Source organism: Macaca thibetana, chromosome 13 (assembly GCF_024542745.1).
Source record: "Macaca thibetana thibetana isolate TM-01 chromosome 13, ASM2454274v1, whole genome shotgun sequence".
NCBI lineage: Eukaryota > Metazoa > Chordata > Mammalia > Primates > Cercopithecidae > Macaca > Macaca thibetana.
Window position 1 is genome coordinate 23,167,388 of NC_065590.1, and position 20,828 is coordinate 23,188,215.

At 36.1% G+C, this 20,828-nt stretch overlaps 1 long non-coding RNA gene across 1 annotated transcript; it reads right to left on the minus strand.

Annotated features, from left to right (window-relative positions):
- Positions 1–17,962: 17,962 nt before the first annotated feature.
- LOC126934446 (uncharacterized) lies at positions 17,963–18,632 on the minus strand. The gene is made up of 2 exons (XR_007718952.1): positions 18,575–18,632; positions 17,963–18,187 (listed from the first exon to the last, which is right to left on the minus strand). It is a non-coding gene; the product is annotated as an uncharacterized LOC126934446 (long non-coding RNA).
- Between the last annotated feature and the right edge of the window lie 2,196 nt (positions 18,633–20,828).

Below are 20,828 nucleotides of genomic sequence, written 5' to 3' on the forward strand. Positions count from 1 at the left end.
GGGAGACAAATTAATTCTCATCAACTATAGCCAAAGGTTCTTTCCACAGAACTATAAATAAAAGTCTTTCCAGAAATCTTTTCTCTGCTCTGAGGCTTGCTTAAGGGTCAACAAAGCAGCCTCAGCAAGGTAATCAAGATGTATGAGATGTGAGGCAGGAGGCAGGGACCTCAGGAGATGTTCTCTCAGGTTGATTTGCTGGCTTGAAGTTTGGCAATGTCCATGAAGAGCTGGTAATCACAGCAGCCGCAGATGAAAATAAGACAAGTATTGATGAGAGGATTCAAACCAACATGTAAGAAGTGACTCATACAACAAATTTTTTAAAAAGTACTTGAATAATTAAAATTCTTTTCAAATTTCCCCATATTTTCAGAATAATAATAAGAATTAAATCCTAGGATATCTAAACTAGGATATAAAATTAAATAGGATATAAAATTAGTAAATACTTAATGTGCAAAAAATGATTGAAAAACCACAAATATTTGTAATTGATCCAGTAAGTTATTTTAATTAGTGTTATAGTTTCAATTACTTCCTTCTTTTTTTTTTAAGTGTTTGATGTAAGGTTACATTGAAACATGTGGTGTATTTGGGGATTTTAAATTTCCTGAGCCGCTTCTCCATGTGAAGACAGAGAAGTGAGTCTCATCTTTTCATAAGTTTGAAAAGAACAAATAGCAATTTTGGCTGGTTATGTGATGGATGAACTGTATCCTCCCTGAGTCTGTGGTATCGCTCTCTTCCATTTGTTTCTGCAGTGTGTTTGATTGCCACTTCAATGCCCTCAACTCTATTTGATACCATGCTTTGTATTTGGTCTCTATCAAGTGACTGCAGAAATGGAAGCAGGTGGTATTTCCAATTCCAACAACTACTGTTAAGCACTAACCTCAGGTTCAGATTGCAAATCTGTTACAGGTTGATATTTTTTCTGGAAAATGGCATGTAACTCCTTTTGCTGCATTTTAAATTGCTGAAAGCTTATTTTTTACTTTCTTCTTGCTGTAAAAAAATAGTTTATAAAGGAATTAATTGAAGCTATCCTAAATGGCATTTATCTTATTGATAATATCTATAAAATGTCCTTAATCAAATAAATATCACTCCTGATAGACTGTACAATTCATGCTTTTAAAATATAATATTAAATGATTTTTGGTATATTTCATTATTACTTTTTATCTTGTGTTTTTTTATATATACATATATATACACACACCATATATGTGCATATGTATTGTTTTATATATACTCATATAAAACAAAAAGCTGTATAAATGTATACACATATATAAAACAAAATTACCATTTGAACCATTTATAAGTGTACAATTCAGTGGCATTAACTACCTTTATATTACGCAACCCCTAACAAATGTTTTCTGCAAAAAAAAAAAAAAAAAAAGAGTAGACGTTAAAGAATTCTAAAAGAGAGCTATGGTATCTGTGTATTTTTGCATGAAATTTCAGAAAGCTTAATCACTGTTCAAGGAAATAAAAACTTCTATGAGAGAATCAATTCTATTATGTTGAAAGTTAATGCAAATTAAGTATATAACTTTTATGGAGAACTTATTATAAGCAGACCCTGTGTTCAGAAATGTATAAACCTTGTTTCATTTCATCATCATTTCACCAATCCAATAGGGATGCTGTTATTATCTCCATGTAGATGACTACTCTCAACTAGAATGTCTGCTTCTTAAACAAGGCAGTTTAGAAATTTTCCCTGAAGACAATAAGTAAACAGTACAGCCAGATGCAAAAACAAACAAACAAACAAACAAAAATCGGAGGCCTAGTACACTCTTTTTTAAGAAGAAGCCTTGTTATAAAACTTGTACTGTGTTCTCAAATGTGCCCTCATTCCTTAAAAACACAACTTGGATGTATCAGTTTGCTAAGACTGCCACAGACTTGGTGGCTTAAACAAGAGCAATTCATTTTCTCATAGTTCTAGAGACAGGAAGTCCAAGATCAAAGTGCCAGCAGGACTGTTTTCTTCTGAGCCCTGTTTCCTTGGATTGCAGATGGCATCCTTTCACTGCCTCTTCATGTGGTTGTCCCACTGTGCATCCAATCCTGGTGGGTTTCTTAAAAGGACATCAGTTATGGGGTGATGTCCACATAATATGATATATATAGGAATATATATAAAATGTCAAAATGGAATTGCCTGAGCCCTTAATCAAATTGCCAAGTAGCTGAATTAACCCATCAACATAGCCCTGCCTTTGCATGTCTTATATATTATGTGAGATGTAAGACCCTTATGACTTTAGCCCATAAGGGCTATTTTTAACCCAGTCATCTATACTGGGTATTCTGTGATGTGCAATGAAAAACATCCCAAATGACACAGAAGACTGGAAAATAAAGACAGGGATTCTGCCAAGAAGTTTATTTTTGTCTAGCTGAAGGAATTGAGAGAACCAAGATGAGACAATAGATAAGTACACTTGAGACTTTTTCTTTTTATTTTCTTCTCTTTTCTCCCTTGTTTTCTAGACCCTCCTACTTCTTCTTTCCTTCCTTCTTTCTTCACTCCCCCTCTTCCTTCTTTTTTCCCTAGAGAGAAAAGAATGGAGGTAAGTTAAAAGATAATAAGAGACAATGGTGCCACAGTGCTGAAGCAGTAATAGAGGATATGAAATACTAGTGGAGGAGATATTATAGAAATACTATAGGACGATGTTGGAGGAGAGAGATGGTCTAATCCCTGAGAAGTTGTGTGGGGGTGTCTAGATCTCTCAGTCTAGAGCACAGATGGAGAGTTGATATTAGATAAGAAAAAGGACGTTCATTTATTGCAATGACAGAAAGAGGCATTGAAGGGCTTGGAATTTGATAGTTTTATGCATCTGGGAGTTGAAATTGATGATAATTTCAATCTGATTATTTGTTTACCTTGTTAAGCATGAAATAAAGTTAATGGTTATAACTGATGAATGAGCAGAAAAACTGTAGAGATGAGCAAGGAGAAGGAATCTGAAAGTCATGCTGACTTTAGAGGTGATTGCTTACTGAAGGCTGTAGTTCTAACTGTAGCTTGGAATGAAGTTCAGCAAGTTGACTTGAAGGGCGAGGAAACAGGAGTTTATTTTCTGCTGGGTCTGTGGGGATGAGTAACAGACCCAGGGAAGCTTGGAGTAGCAATGCCAGCAGGCCTGTCACAAGTTTGTATTGTTATTTGTTTAATTTTTAATTATTTTCTTGTTTGCTGAAAAATGACATTCACAAGATATCTCAGCAAATAAAAATTAAGTGCATGCTGTATGGAATTTAGAGTAAAAAAATATACAGAATAAAGAGAAAATTATACAGGATGAAAATTAAAGATATGGTGAATAAAGGTGGTATAGCATAAGATTAATTCTTTTTTTTCTTCTTTGTGAGACAGAGTCTCTCTCTATAGCCAGAATGGAATGCAGTGACGTGATCTTGACTTACTGCACCCTCTGCCTCCTGGGTTCAAGTGATTCTCCTGTCTCAGCCTCCCAAGTAGCTGGGACTACAGGTGCATGCCACTACACCCAGCTAATTTTTGTATTTTTAGTACAGACAGGGTTTCACCATGTTGGCAGGCTGGTCTCGATCTCTTGACCTTGTGATCCACCCACCTCGGCCTCCCAAAGTGCTGGGATTACAGGCGTGAGCCACCACGCCTGGCCTAGATTAATTCTTGGGTAGATAACACATTTAATTTTCTTAAAACAGAGATTAGTCTCTCTGACTCACAAAGAATGACACTTTGCTATTTACACCTGATACCTCAGAAGGTTGTATTATTTGAAGTGAGGCCTTCCTTTATCACAAATGGAGTTTCTTTAATTTTATGTATTAGATAAAGCCAGTTAACTGTAGGATAATGAAAGGTTTTCTATTTGGGGTTTTGGATCTTAAAAAGTAGAATAAAGATATTTTGAACAAGAGTTTTTACAATGGGATTCAAGAAGCAAAAGCAGAGCCTTTGTGGTGAACTAATAGGTATTTGGTCCTTTTTCTCTGTTCTGAACAGATGTGGGACTAGATGTGGGTAGTGTTCAGTGTCAGTATAAAAATGAGCAACAATTATATAGAGCAAAATCTAAATATAATTTTTTATGTGAAGTTAAGCAAATCTGTCCATAGATTTAGCAATAAGATGAGAATTATGTCAAGAGATTACATATCTGAACTGCCTCCAAACATATAAAAAGAGAGGAAAGATATCAATTATGGTACATGGCATAGGCAGACAATTTCCCAATATGTGATAAAATAAAAATTCCAGAGATTTAGTTCATTCAGTAGACAATTTGCCATGTGTATGATATTCAAAGATAAAAAATCAGATAAAGCAATATTTTTGAAAAAAAAACTTTGATGTGAAAAACCGTATCATGCTGTTTATTTTGAGTGACAAAGACACACAGCGAGTTTGACATTTATTCTTATTTTTCCATAGGATTTGCAAAAAACAATATTTGTGAAAAGGTAGCAACTAGCCATAAAATATGGTGCTTCTAGAATGACCTAGAGAGAAAACAGCATAGCTTGCTGGTGAAAACCAAGCAGGCCCTGGGAGACCTGAGACTATCTATATGTCAAAATATGTGAAGAGCATAATGATTTTTCTCTCTGACATTCCTGACATTATTGTGGAATCCCAGCCCACAGGGTCGATCAGAAAAAAATAACTTAATGCAGACGTTTTGAAGACAATATTTATGACTGGTTGATTGACTTCTTTTATATGCAAACACTCTCGTGCACTTTTGACTCCTAAAAGACCTTTCCTTTTGTTAACCAAACCTCTGTTCCTCAGTTAATAGCTGCTTATTGGCTATATTTGCCTATAAATACTTGTTTGTCCTTTCTAGAAAATAAGATCATCTTTCAAATGATAACAGTAACATAAGTGAACATAATACAGTCCCTCTTAAGAAAATAAGCTAAAACAATCCCATAGATTATCCACAAATTTAATGAGAGCACTGATTTGCTTGAATTAATGTATTGCCTTTTAAGATGAGTGCCCGAGGATGTAAGGGATTTAAAGTTATTAGAAGTTATGGTATATGTGTTAAACCAATATGGTCTTAGTGATTTATAGTGACAACTTATAACCATTGTATAGGAGGAGATTCTGATAAACAAACTCTCTTGTGACAACATACTATTTTTTCTCACGAAAATTAATAAAGATTTTATTTCAAATAGAATAAATGATGATGAATCAAAAATAGAGACTTGTATATGTATGCATCAACTACAAAATAATCTTTTTTTACATGTGTGGGGACATTTGTTTTATTTCACTTTCTCCCCCTCAACTTTAAGCTCCTACTTTGACTGGTGGATCACAATGACATTTTAGTTTCCTAGAAATTAGCATCATTTCAAAGACATGGTCTAGTAAGCCATGAACAGTCTGCATATTTACTTTTCTATCATGATGAAAACAGCCATATGACCCTTTGGGAAATCTTGGAGGAATATTTACCAAGTACACTTTTGTCTCTGGTGTTTCCTCAGAGGGTCTTCTGTTTAATCAAGGTGCTCCAATCAAAACATGGGCTTCAATCAGAAAGCTGGGGGAGAAGCCATGGCTGCCCTTTATGTTGATTCAGGTCAGGTTTCTAGAGACTGGACCTAGAGTTTTCTCTTTTATGTAGATGAAGTGATATTTTAGCAGGTGTATCAGAGGTTCTCAAGACACCCCTCAGGTTCAATGATTGACTGAAAGGATGCACAGGACTCCCCAAAGCTGTTATATTCATGGTTATGGTTTGTTATGGAGAAAAGGCAAATATCAAAAAGAGCAATCTGAAGCCATGGAGAGGGTGGAGTCTAGGAGAAACCAAGAACAAGTTCCAGGTGTGTCCTTCTCAGTGGAGTCTCAAAGGGGGTGCTTAGTTTTTCCAGCAATAATGTGTGACAGCATGTGTAAAGCGTTGCCAACCAGGGGACCTCACTGGAGCCTTGGTGTTCTGGGGTTTTATTGAGGGCAAGTCATGTGGATACACAGCACCCACATAACTGAACTCAGCTGCTCAAACTTCACCCTTACCCTCAGAGCAAACATAGACATTCACCATAAATCATGTCATTAGAATAAACTCATTTGTTCCAATCTGCACAAGACCCAAGGCTTCAGGCGTACAAAAACACTCTTGTCAGGCAGAATATTCCAAGGGCTCAGAGATTATCTCCCAGGAACCAGTCAAGGACCAATCCTAAAATGGGCCTTGTTTGGAATGTGCAGAGTTTGAGCAACTGAGGTCTGCTGAGTTAACCTTTTAAGCCTAGTAGATAATTCATGTGTTTTGGTTTCAGGAACACCATGATCAATTAAGTGTTGCAAAAAGCTATGTTGGTCAAAATATCCTCAGTCTTGCAGTCTATTAAAGTAATCAAACCCACGTGTTCTGGAGCTTCAGCGCTCTCAATTAGCCCCTGTCACTCTAGCATCTCAGTAATAGAAGGAATAAAGAGTGGTTGCGGTGGGTCCTGAGAAGATAGAAATCCCTTTGTAATCCAGCTTACTTTAATGATGTTATTACACAGTCATTAAGTTAGGATGTCTTCAGATATGAGGGTACAAGCTGCTATGCTGGGAATGATATCTCAGAGAGAGTTATGGATTCAAGATTCCCAACTTTGAATACACACAGATGTCTCTATTCTAAGTGTTTTTGAATCTCATTCTTTGCTAAAATATGCCCTTATTTTTACATAAGAAGCATGCAAAGTAGTGAATTCAACTTCCATTGCAATTCTACAACCAGCAAAATTATCTTTAGGCATGATTCTCATTTAGATTTGGCCTGCATCTTTTTGCGACTATTTCTAACAACCATTTCTGGTGCCAAGTTTGTATCAACCCGTATAGTAAACACTGTTTTTGCAAATTCCTGTGCCCTCATGTCCTACTATCATAGTATATGGTGGGTTCAGATGCCATTTGTTTGAGGGATTTCTCTGGAGGCTAGAAATCTTTCTGCCTACCACCACAGCTGGCCAGAAAGGCTGCAAAATTAATGCCCTTTTGCAATATCCACCAACCAATGACTGACAAGAATTAGGGTATAAATATCCCACCTTACTTGTCCCTTAGCTGAAATAATGCTGAAGTATGTGTTCCACACTGATTTCCAGAGTTCTCCAGGCAGATTTAGCTCCCAAGGTCCTAACTGTATTGACAAGTCACCGTTTATTGGCTGTTCCTCTTCCTTGACCAACTTTCTCACAATCCTACTAGTGTTTCTTGAAATCGCCTCTTGTGTCCTCTATTGGCATAAGCAATAGGAAGAAAATAGGCAAATATGAAATGTAGTTTGTATGATTTTCCCCTTCTTAGGCAAGGAAATTATTTCATTTAATTTATACTATTAACATAACAAAAATCTTTGAAACCATGGTCCCTAGCTGTTTTACTTTCCTATTGAAGGAATTAGACAACAAGCTTGGATGTCAAGACTGGGCTATGAGTTTGATTGTACAGGTTGTGTTTTAATTCATTGCAGAAGTAAAACAAAAATGGCAAACTATGTGTCCCCAGAGCACTTTGATAATGCAGGCAGTCTTTGAGAAATGTAAAAGAATTTTTAGAGAAGAAACAAAGATTTTTAAATATCTTAAAAGGGTTTGCATGTGATTTAAATTTAACACTTTGCCTTTCTAAAACACTACTTTTTTACTAAGATATACAGCTGTTAAATCATATAATTTGAATTCAGATTCATTAACTAAATTTATCTTTTCTTTCTATGTATAATTTTCCAAGGAAAATGATGTTTCATGTAGTCAAGTACTTACAGTAACTTTATTTAATCAAAAGAAATACTTTTCTAAGAAGAATGCAATTGACCTGGCTTAATTACAGAATTAATTGTGATTACTCATACAACTACTTATACATGCACAAACATACAGGCACAGTACACATATACACTAAATAAATGCTTATTGTTAATACGTATGGTGCAAATTATTAATATAGAAATGGTTCTTTCCCAATTGCTAAACACAACTGATTTCTTAATAGCTACCAAATCAAAGTGTCTATAAACACCCCATAGCTACAAAATTAGGGTATCTGGGCTGCAACAGCTGGGCAACCAGAAGTTAGGAACAGGGCCCACATAATGTACCTTCCCTTATAACATCAACTACAAGTTCAGAAAATTACCCAAATGACCCTTGGTTTTGATAATTCACTAGCAGAACTCACAGAACTCAATGAAATTTGTTTTATTTACAGATATGGTTTATCACAGAGAAAGGATACAGATTAAAATCAGCCAAGGGAAGAGATGCATGGGCACAGCCCAGAAGTGATCCAACATGGAGTATTCAGATGTTCTCTCCCCATGGAATTATAGACAGCAATAATTATTGCCAACACTGATGTGTGAAAACATAGGATATTGTCAATCAGGGGAGTTCAGCTGAACCTTGGTGTCAGGCATTTTTATTGGTGCTCCATCATTTAGGCATGGTTGATTGTCCATCAGCTGATCTCTTTTTCCAGCCTCTCAGGAGATCTTGCTAACACCTTGTAACTCAAACCACATTTATGGTATGATTTATAATCCCATCCTAAATGACATTATTAGGTTCACAGACAAAGAAAGGATCTTATCGTGTATGACATTCCAAGGACTTGGATGTTACCTCCAAGAAGTCAAGGATAAAGGCCAGACCTCTTTTTAGGCAAAGTTAAATTCTTTACTGCACATGGGAGTTTGATATCGGATTGTAAACACTCCCAAGTTATTTCATGTACCTTGTGTAACACTGGTTTATGAAGCAGCATTTTGAAATCACTGCTTTAAATTACACGTCTCTGCCCTACCACAAGCTGGTCTTCAGTATAATTTGCTGAAGAAAATATTTGATTCCATACAATTAAATCTGAAAACTGACCCTTTCAGTCTTCTCATGAATTCTTAATTATAAACATTTAAATTAATGATGTGTTGAAACTTTAAAAAAGTCAGAGAAAAAGTAGAAAATAGGGAAAATGTACAACATGTATATTTAAAAAGGAAATATCATTAATCAAGCCATCTGGCATATTGTCTTACACATAGTAGTTATTTGAAAATTCATATAGCTCATTAGTTTTCAAAATGAGAGGAATAATTAAAATTTGAAGGTTAGGTAATAGTGTTTTTATGTTAAAGGAAAATCTGTGACAGAACTGGGTGATCTTAGAAATTATCTTATGCAATGGCAAAGTGATTAAATTAGAATCTGGATAAGTTGTCATAGGAAATGACTTTCCTAAAATCACATTTTGAATTGGGATTGCACTTAATAGAAACCTGACTCTACTAGCTTAACCCAAATAAGGCTGATTTTCCTCACAGATGAAGAACTCTAGTGGTACTGCCCATGCCTTGGGTGAGGATTTAAAGAAGCCAGTAAGGACTCAGACCTTCTTCCTTTCTATTACATTATCCTTAGCATGTGGCTTTTTCACCAATGCTTTTGTGATGGCTTCTTCTCTTTGATACATCATACTCACATTCCAGCCAACAAAGAGTACGCAAAAATAAATAAATAAAAGAAAACACACAAGAAACGAAAGACTGAGTCTGACCCTTCCTGGTATAATTTGACTTAAATTGAGTTGTATAAAACTGTGTGCTCTTATCCTCAGACAAGGGAGAAGAAAGTATTGTAACTGGGCATATAAAAAATAGAAGAATCTCCAAAAACTAGGGTTCTGCTAGTTACAGAAAGGAGAGAGTGGATATTGCATATCGTAATGTTTGTTGCATGCTTCTTTGACAAATATTTATTAAGCATCCCTTTGTCCTAGGCTCAGATTATAAGATGTTGAAATAAATCAACATAGTGTTGTGGGATTTAGGAGGATGAGAGAGACCTCGAGTTGGAAACAGGAGAATCTTTATTGAATGCACTCAGGCCTAGCTGACTCACATCCGAAAGACTGGACCCAAAACAAAGACAGTACTTTTTATACACGCTTCACAGAAGGGGGTGGGCTAGCTTGAAGCACAGTGGCATGAAAGTAGGGATACAGAGGCAGGACAAAGACAGGATTGCACATGACTGTTGCCAAGCAACCCAGATGTCCATTATCTAGGTTTACCTGGGTGTGGACTTATCCTAACCTTCACTATGGTGCCCAGGAAGCTGTAGTTAAGGGCTACTCAGGCTTCTCGTGACCTTCATTGCACTTTGTAGATAAAACAGAATACTTGAAGTCACTAGTTACAGAGAACAGGAATCTATAAACTTATTCCATAAAACAAAGGAAAATTTGTTTTTCTTCTCCTTATGTAGAGAGAATGCTGGGAGAGTCTCCAGGGCACACTAGATAATATTATCAAGACTTTTCCTGGGTCTGGGCTGTGACTATTGCTGCCTCTGGGACAAGTCAGCCTAATACAGGAAAACTTATTTCTCTTTCTTTTTAATTTAATTTTTTTTTTAATTTCCTGCCTCAATAGCTCCTAGTTCCCACCCTTACAAAATTTATGGTAATGAAAAAAATGTATGGTAAGCTAGTAAGTAACATACTCATACGATTGCAAATTTTGATAAATGTTATATAAGAAGAAAAACAAATTCTATTATACAGAATATGTGAGTGTGTATTAGTCTGTTCTCATGCTGCCATGAAGAAATACCTGAGACTGGGTAATTTATAAAGAAAAGAGGTTTAGTTGACTCACAATTCCACGTGGCTGGGGAAGCCTCAGGAAACTTACAATCATGGCAGAAGGCACCTCTTCATGGGTGGCAGGAGAGAGAATGAGTGCAAGCAGGGGAAATGCCAAACCTCTTATAAAACCATCAGATTTCATAGAGTCACTCATTATCATGAGAACAGCATGGGGGAAACCATCCCCATAATTCAGTTACCTCCACCTGGTCCCACCCTTGACATGTAGGGATTATGGGGATTACAATTCAAGTTGAGATTTGGATGGATACTCAGAGCCAAACCATATCAGAATGTTAGGGAGGATGTGACCAACTTTTAATTGTGTAATCAGGAAAGAGTTTTTAAAAGGAATGACATTGCATCTGAGACTTGAGGAGAAGTGTCAGCTTTGTGGAGGGAAGGAAGACAGGCACAGGAGGTGGGAACAGAATGTGTGAAGACACTGAACTCCAAGGGGACAGATATATTTAAGAAAATGAGCATAGGAGAGTGTGGCTAGAGGATGACAAATGAGAGAGAAAAGCTGTGAGAGAAAGGAAGTCAAAATTCCCAGTTTCTGCTTACCCTGATTCTCCTATCCTCTTTAAAATACCTAAATTCTGAAATATCCAATAGCATGGAGAAAAAAATGATAAAGCAGAAATATATGCTTTAATTTCATAGAAAGGCCCTAAGATGCCTGTGGACTTAGGAAATCTGCAGAGATAAAAATTAATGTCTTAGCACTAGAAAGTAGAAAAGATTTTCCCAATATTGAGAGGAAGAAAAAACCAAAATGAGAAAGAAGGAGAGAGATCAGTAGAGCTCAGGATGGCAAAGTCATACACATAAAATCTCATGGAGAGGAACATCTGGTGTTGGCAGCAGAGGACACCCATGGCCCCTAGTTGGCCATGAAGTGAACACTGTGACCGATACATGGAGCTATGGAAGAAGTAAACCAGCACTTGTAGTCTGCCCAAGCTCCATCTGAGCAGCTGGCAGGGCCTATGCTCACCATTCTTATCCTTGTCATCCAGCAGCTCTTCCCTCTCTTTAGTAAATATCGCTCACTGATCACCAAGGAGCAATGGACGTTTACACCCTCTGGCTTTGCTCTGCCAAAAAGGTACTGGCCTTTGTACTGAGACTATATAACATAGTCTCAGTTATAGCCACTATAACATAATGTCTTTTCTTCTTCATGGTCCAGTGAGAGAGAGGAACCATAAGCCAATGGAAAAAAATAAAGAAAGAAAAAAAATTTTAATTTCTATGACTGCAACATACTTTCTTTAAAATCTACCTTTATTCATTCAGTACATGATTATTTAGTATTTGTTATGAATTAGGCCTGAGCCAACCATCCAGGAAGACACATCTTGAGCAGTTGTGTAGGATTCGTGGCATATCATTGAATTTCTTCATTTGTATCTTATTTCCGGTCAACTCTGCTGAAAACTGCCAACATCTCTATTCCTTACTTTAAGTAGCTTCTTTAGCATTTAACACTCAGTCCTTTTGATCCTGCTTCTATATATTGGCCCATAAAACCACTACAAGTTACACATCTTCTCTTTTGGTATGGTCTGGTATCCCTGCCTTTTAATTCTGTTGTATCTCTGTCTGCAGGGCATGACGGTTTCTATTGGTTTGGGAAGACATTGTATAACACTACAGCTGATGTTTATACCACTCTGTGTAGTTGCAGACAGAGGATTTTGGCTTAATGATCTCTTTAGTTACTTGTTATTCTTGTCACCACTTTATCAGCATCTGTCAGGCAGGGACACATGCCGTCTCTGTTTTGTATGACATGATTGTCCTGGGTATCTAACGACGATACCACAATCCCCACAGGCACACACTTAACACTGATCATGATGCGGGTGCTGAGACCTGCTCATCAAACCTTTCATGAATTACAAACATTTCAAGTTGGACTCACATTTTATTTTTAATATATTTTCAAAATACCTTGAGATCCTTCAGCATGATAAAATCCTATCGGAGTTACAGTTGCTTTTGTTGCAGTTCTGAGCAATCAAATGCATTGAGTCACCCTTGAGTGACTGTGATAACCATGGCATTTCTAAAGCAAATGTGGAAGCCTTTTATAATGCTGGCTTAGGTGCTATTCACATCACAAATTCCATATATATATGTAGGTATATTTATGTATATATGTAAATGTATAGGTAAGATTTGATACAAAACAGTAATAAACAGATTTTAAAATATGTCTGATTTTATAAGATTGCATTTGATACAAGTATATCAGTATATATTTATATATATTTCATTTTTATATAAATATATATTTAAGTAGCATACATTTTAAAATGAAATCTTATAAAATCAGACATATTTTTAAAATTTCTATTACTCTTTGATATCTAATCTTACCTATACATTTGAAACACAATACATATTTGATAGGGTTTATTTCTTTGATATTTTAGTAATTTCCAACATAGTATTTTGTAATTGTAGTTGTGTTTGGCCTAAGGGAAATCCAAAGATTAACCATATGGTCTATTTAATTGGTCCTGTGGGTTTTATTCTTCAGAATGTGCATTAATACAGAAACAGGCAAAGCACAAGAAGAGCAGGAGGCACCAGGGGATAGCTGAAAATGCACTGGTGAGAGTAAGAAAGTTCAGTTCTTAGTCCTATACTTAGTGCCTATACATATATACACACACATATATGTGTATATATATATATATTTTTTAAATAAAGACAAAGGATAATTCCCTCTCCCTGCCTTCATTATGATAATTTTTCTGAGAAATGACAACAAAACATGTATGTGAGAATACACATAATAAAATATTATGCACATGGAAGAAATTATTATTATTATTGTTATTTGCTTAAAAATTGTTAAACACACTTAAGCAAATAAACCAACTAGGGATGGCATTTAAATTTTACTTATTTTTAATACACTAAAAACATTTAAGTTGAGAAAAATTATTATTTATCCACATATCCACACATTGAATGAGATGTAAAATAATGCTAAATCTGAAAATCATCTTTTTTTGTGTCATACATTTATTCCTACTCTACAGTAATTCACCTATTAACTCTCCCTGTCCTTGCACCCAGTTTAGTTTGGGTGACCAGGTCTTGGCCTCAAGAGATAGAATGGGTCCATGCTAATTATGGTTATCTCGTTTCACCTGTGGTGGTGATATGGTTAAGGACTAGACATATGACATAGCTCTGGGAAGGGGAGAAGAGAAACAGAGGTTGACTCCTGGGCTCTTTCTATTTATTTAATGTTTAATTTAGCAGAGATGGGGTCTTGCTCCATCACCCAGGTGGGATAGCACTGACACAGTCATAGCTCACTGCAACCCAAGCAGTCCTCCTGTCCTGGGTTCTTGGTGGCATCAATAAGCCAACAGATCAACTCTTTGACTTCTAGTCACTCAATAGCTTGCTAAGTTACAAAAAATGACCTTAAAGTTTAGGTCAATGTTAGTTGGATTTTTTGTTTCTTATGGCTGAAGGCATCTGAAATCACTGGTGTTCTGATCCTACACTTTCTGGCTCCCTTAGGTCCATAAACACTCAATGGTTACCTATGACACCTGGTAGTGTGCTCTTTTCTCTCTGGCACAGTGACTGAAAACTTTTGAAATTATTACTTCCCTGATAACCTGGATCCTTGAGTGACTCTGATAAGGCAGAACATTATCATCTAGCATGAATAGAATGTAAGTCTTTGTTACTGCAAGCCACATGTGTTTTGGACTTTGTTACTGCAGCATAATCTATCTTGACTTGATTGATATGAGACCTTCCCACAAATATGTTGAAATTTTGCCCCTTGTCCCTCAGAATGTGACTTTATTTGGAAATGGGTTCACTGAAGGTTAATCAGTCATAATTCAAGAAGATGAAGTCATACTGGAATAGAATGGGTCCCTAATGCCTTACAATTGGTGTTCTTGCAAGAAAAGGAAAATTTGGAGACAGACACACAAGGAGAATGCCATGTGATGACAGGTATGTTGAATTGTTGCAAATACAAGTCAAAAAACACCAAGGATGGCAAAAACAAAACAAAACAAAACCCTAAAGAAGCTAGCAGGAGGCAAGGAAGGGTTCTTCCTGACTGATTTCAGAGAGAGCATGACCCTGTTGATACTTAATTTGGGACTTCTGTCTCCGGAAATGTAAGGCAATAATTTTCTGTTGTTTGAAGTAAACTGGTGTCCAGTATGTTGTTATGCCAGCCTTAGGGTAATACAATCAGATAAAGCAGTGCTATTTTCATTGTTGTAGTTATTGTGTTATCTTGTTTTCACTCTTTGTAATCATGACATTAATGTCCTGCAGAAAAGGCATAATGGTCATGACCATTCCCACCTAGTAATTCTTTCAATAGGACTTAGGAAATGTACTCACATAGAGAATCTTTAAAGAAAGCCAATTTTTACAGAGTAGTGACAGATTAGGAGTTCATATAATAGTTTTATGTGATCTGAGTGACCAAAGTGATATGTATCTATCTACTCTGTATATATGTATATATATATGAATATATATGTATGTCTATACACATATAGTTACATAAAACTACCTATACGTATACAGTTAAGTAGCCATTTTTAGTGTCATTCATGTAAATAAGTGGTCAGAGTAGTTCAGGTTAGAAATCTTCTCTCAGCTTGGGCTTCCCAGAAGCAAAAGAGTCCAGGTTTCCTCAGCAATACATCCCTAACCATTGGCAGCTCCATCTTAGGCAGCGTTTTTCCTAGGACAGATTTCTTGCCTCTTTGAACTACTGTTATTAACACCCTGTCCTCTTGTCTCTATGGGCACTGAATTTATCTCTGATATTCAATATCTGCTGGACCTCATCCTGGTTTATGCTGACCTAATCACACTCTTCTCTGAGGACCTCCCTTAACTCTCTGGTTCATGCTTACTTCTGATTGCTCCCCTTTCCTTGGATGTATTTGAGAGTAAAAGTAACGCAGGCATTTTGCCATTACCCTGTACTTTTCTGAAAATTATGATGTATCCCTTAGTCTTTCCACCAGGGAAGAGGAATTCTAGAATGAAGAAAACAATGTATTTGTTTTTATTATTTTTTTTAAATTTTAGATTCAGGGGGTATATGTGCATGTCTGTTACATGGGTATATATTGACAGTGGTGGAGATTGACCTAGTGTACCCATCACCCCAATTTTTTTTTCTTTTGAGATGGCCTAGCTCTGTCACCCAGGCTGGTGGGCAGGGGTGTGATTGTGACTTACTGCAGCCTTGACTTCCTGGGCTCAAGGATCCTCTCACCATAGCCTCCCAAGTAGCTGGGACTACAGGTGCCTGCCCAGGTAATTTTTGTATTTGTTTTATAGAGACAGGATCCCATTATGTTGTCTGAGTTGGCCTCAAACTTCTGAGCTCAAGAAATCTTCTCACCTTTGCCTACCAAAATGTTTGGATTATAGGTGTTAGCCACTGCACCCAGCTCGCCCAAATATTAAACATTGCACCCAATAGATAATTCTTCCTCACCCTGTTCCCACCCTCCCCGCTTATGGAGTCCCCAGTGTCTATTATTTCCATCTTTGTGTCTGTATATACCTATTGTTTAACTCCGCCCTTATAAGTGAGAACATGTGATATTTGGTTTTCTGTTTCTGAGTTAGTTCATTTAGAATAATGACTTCCAGTTTCATCCACATTGCTGCATGGGACATAGTTTCATTCTTTTTGCATGGGGAAAAAAGTTTATTTTTCTTTCTAATTATTAGAGCTACACCCTAAAAGAAGGACTCATTAATAGTTTATAACTAGTTGGATTTTCTGTCAGCAAAAGCATAATAAGAAATAGTAACAAACAAGATAAAATTCAGATATCTGTGATCATATAACAAAGATTTATACATTATAAATTATAGTTACTATTTTACAGTATTTTGACACAATTGAAGCCCTAATTAATTGGTTCTTTTTATATACCAATGAGAGCATTCAGGATATTAAGTTCATAAATCAAAATGATTTTTAAATGTCACTTTTATTTTCTATGAATATGAGATAATAATTGGATATCACTACACAAGATTTTGTGATTTATGTTTGTATGGCAACTTTCTTTTGTTGCCAATGTTTAGGAAGCGAAGCCTTCTTCCTGCATCTCAACTTAGAGTGAATCATCTAGAACCACAATCTGTGGATGTAGCCTTTCTCTGTTTTCTCAGGACTGAGGTTTCTTGGCCCTTCTTTAATATTCCGATAAATAGGAGTGGTATCCAGTTATATCTTTCCTAATTTGAGACCCTGAGAAAAGGGGCCTCTATTGAAGACTAAAAATAATTTTAAAATAGAGAATGTTTGTAATTTGTCTAGACAGAAATGAAGATGTTAGAGCTTGGCAGAACCTTACATGCTTCTACTTCCTTTATTAGTTTTAATTTAGATAAATTACTTTAGTGACATTTTATGAAACCTTTATTTTCTAGATGAAGAAAAGGATGTTATTTGGCGAGTGACTGAGATGCCTGTGATTTGAATAGAAGATTTCCTAGGGGTTTCCTGGCATAGGAGTAGCTTAAGATATTAAAGAGGTTTGACTCAGAGAAGGAATGATTTAGCTATTGCTTAATATTTTACAGGCTTTGTATAAGAAAGACTTGATTTTTTTTTTCTAAATAACACCAAAAAACAGGATGAAGAAAAGAGGGAAATAGTTACTCAAAGGATGTGATTTCTGCTAAATAATAGCATCCTTTGAAATACTATACTTCCTTATTATGTGACACGTTCAGATCAAGGATGAAAGACCATTCTTCAGATAATATGAAGATGTTATTCTTTCATTGGATGGGATTTTGGCCTAGAAAGCTACTAAAAGGCCACTAAATGTTCTGTCATTCTCCAAAAAAGACTTGGCCAAACTGTTTAAATTGATAAAGTAATTACCATAAGTGAAAGGAACTCTGCTGGTGGAATGGGCTTGAAGAGCACATGTGTGGTCTGAGGGAAAGAACACGGACTTTAGGATCAAATCCACCTTGCTCTGGGCAAGTTTCTATAGGTTTCACAGTAAAGGTTTCAACATCAATAAAACTAATAATGCCCACCTTTCAATGTTTGATAATTGACAGAATTGCAGCTATTAATTATAAATTAATTATATGGTAATAGAATGAAATAAATCATGTTCTCAATCAAATGTCATTATATGACAAAAAATAATCAATTGGCAATAGCGTCATGACCTTGCTGATTAAGTGAGAGTACTCTTTTTAATTTAACTGTATTTATTTATTTTTTAAATTTTTATTTTAGATCCAGGAGTACATGTGCAGGTTTGTTACATAGACAAACTCATGTCACTGGGCTTTGCTGTTAATGGCACTGTGACATCCACAATTCCCCTGCCCTGTTTAGGCCTAGGAGCTCTGTTGAAGTGGAAAAAAATGCCTTTGCTTTGTGCGTGTGTTTATTTTCACTGTTGCTCTTTCTCTTCTCTTGTAACAACCAATTACCTAGGAGCAATGTCAGAACAAAACCAGATTTTAAAAGTTATTAAGCAAATCATTTACAAATTATTCCAAAGGGCACATAGATGCATACAAATAACCCTACTCACAAACTCCAAATGTTCCCAAGTTGAAACTATCATCTTAATCTTGCATTACAGCCAAAGGTGAATGGACCAAAGAACTATTATCATTCTGGTTAATACCCATGGGATGTCAACCAAGGAACACAAACTCTGCCCCATTATGTACCTTTGTTCAGTTTGCTTGTTTAAAAAAACTCATCTCTTTCTGTATAACTCTTTGCAATACTTTTCTCTCTGACATAGCTTTGAAGTTTTTGCTTTGACGTTGTATGAAACAGTTTCAACCCAGGATAGGCAACATTCTTACCCTTAAGCTTGTCATCCTAAATGTCATCTCTGACCCTCATCATTCTGTCTCAGAAATCTGGTTCTGTGAGGAACAGAGAATCTTTCTGATTCCCGCTGCTATCTTTTTATAGGCAGCAGAGCTGGGATAGAACTGATGCTTCCTCAAAATAGAGGATTAAGACTATTTGGTGGTTAAGGGAATTGGTAATAGCCCTGCAGTGTTATGGGTAGGGTTTTGCATATATTTGAGTTTGAAAAGAAAATAAATGACCGGATCTTGAACTTTGGAATCCTTGACTTGATTTCAAAGACTGAATCAGATTCAAGGCAGAAGCAAAGAAAACACATTTTAGGAAAGATCATGCTATATTGTCCTACTAGAAAAATCTAATAGAATAATTCTAACTATTTTGGAGAATGTTTGTACAACAGATAGCTTTTTAGAATCCTTGGAATACGTGAGGGAAGATAAATACTTTGAGTTGGAAATACTTCTATTTCTAACTTCCAGTGAATCAATCTGTTTGCCTGAATATGATAGTGAATAATGTTTGTCTGAATATGAATATCAGCCTTAAACACCTACATTGTCAAAAGCAAGTCACCTCCTCTCCATTCCCAGCAGTAAATATGAACACTGAAATACCTATAAATATATTGATATAGTGCCATGCTTCATATATTATGCAACTTATCAGCACAGTAAATGCATCTCCAGAAAAGAATCCCATTCCTACCAAAAACTAATTACCTTAGATACAAAATTCAGTATCCTTTCTAAATGCATACATTTGCACATGAGAAGAGTGGTTGCCATTGCGATTTGAGCTTCCATGCGAGCCTAATTTAACTCTAAAACTAGACACAGACTCTTTTAAAATTAGGTGGTTTCCAGAATGTCTTATTGAACAAGAATTTTGCATGGGATTTTGCCCATAGTTAAACTGCTGAAAACTGCTTGAGGAGTAAGACTCCTTTATAAAGCCTGGGCCTTTGTGCATGTCTGCCCCTAGTTTAGTAATCCACACATTTCTTATGCTTAATATAGAAAAAAGAATATGGCAGATATAATTCTAGAATACTAAAAATGTGTAGGTATATGGCCAAATAAAAAGTCCAGGTAAATTTGCTCTGTGTATTACTGTATATGCATATATTTCAAAGTCCCAAACTCTTATCTGCACATCACAATCCTGTGAGATATCCAAACCTGTAAGGACCACTTTTGAATAAACACTGAGTCTTATCTTGTTAGTTATCCCTTAGGCCCACACTTTATTTACATGGCTTCTAAGAATTTACTGCTATTCTAATGTAAAGTGGCAAAGAAAGATGATGCTAAGGAAGAGCGGAAATAAGAAATGATATTTTCTTCTCATCATACAAAGTAGAAGATAAGCCATTCACCCCATAGATACTTTTTTTCTGGGACCCACCTACATTTCTGCCTAGCTCTCAGGTTTCAGGCCCACCCAAGAAAGCAGGAGGCCCCAGGCAGGTCTTTAACCACCAACCACTGGGGAAAATAAATCTTCAGTGTTGGAGAATCTCACAGGTACACGTCAATGTGCCAAGGGAATGACACAACTTTTGCCTCTTTGTAAAGGACAGACCTTCACCAGTGAGTACAATGTTAGAATTTCTTCCTGCGAGGTTTAGAAAGAAAGAAAAAAAAAGCAAAGTTTATGCTTTCCCTAAAGGCCAACAGAAATCAGGTTCCACCAACTGCATTAGAAAATTCTCCAATTGTCTACACAATGTGAAATCCATGAACGAGGACTAGGGGTGTTTGGAAAGTCAAATATCTCTTTCAGACCATTAATTAGGAGAATAGGTCAAACAAAAATCAAAGTATAATCAACTCAGAAACAAAAATAGTTTTGTTTTCTTTAGGTAAGCCTTTAAAACAGCATTTTGCCTTGAGGAAGTTATATAATCACACCCACATATGTCACACAATAAAGAAAGAAATTGCCGTTGGTCATCATTATATTTGAATCTCAGGATAGCTCACAGTTGTAAGTTGCCAGCACAGCATGTATTTTATTAAATTATTTTTAACAATATTATTTTATTAAATTGTTTTTAACAATATTAAATTAAAAGCCAGGAGCAAGTGTCAGGCCACTTCGTGGTCCTCTTTCTTACAATTTCCTCAGTGCCGAAGTGTTAGAAGATGATAATACTGAAAATTTCTTCATCTGTAAGTGATATTTCAGAGGCACTAAGATCAGGTACCATGTTTCAAAGTCATTGCGTCAATTAATTGTTTT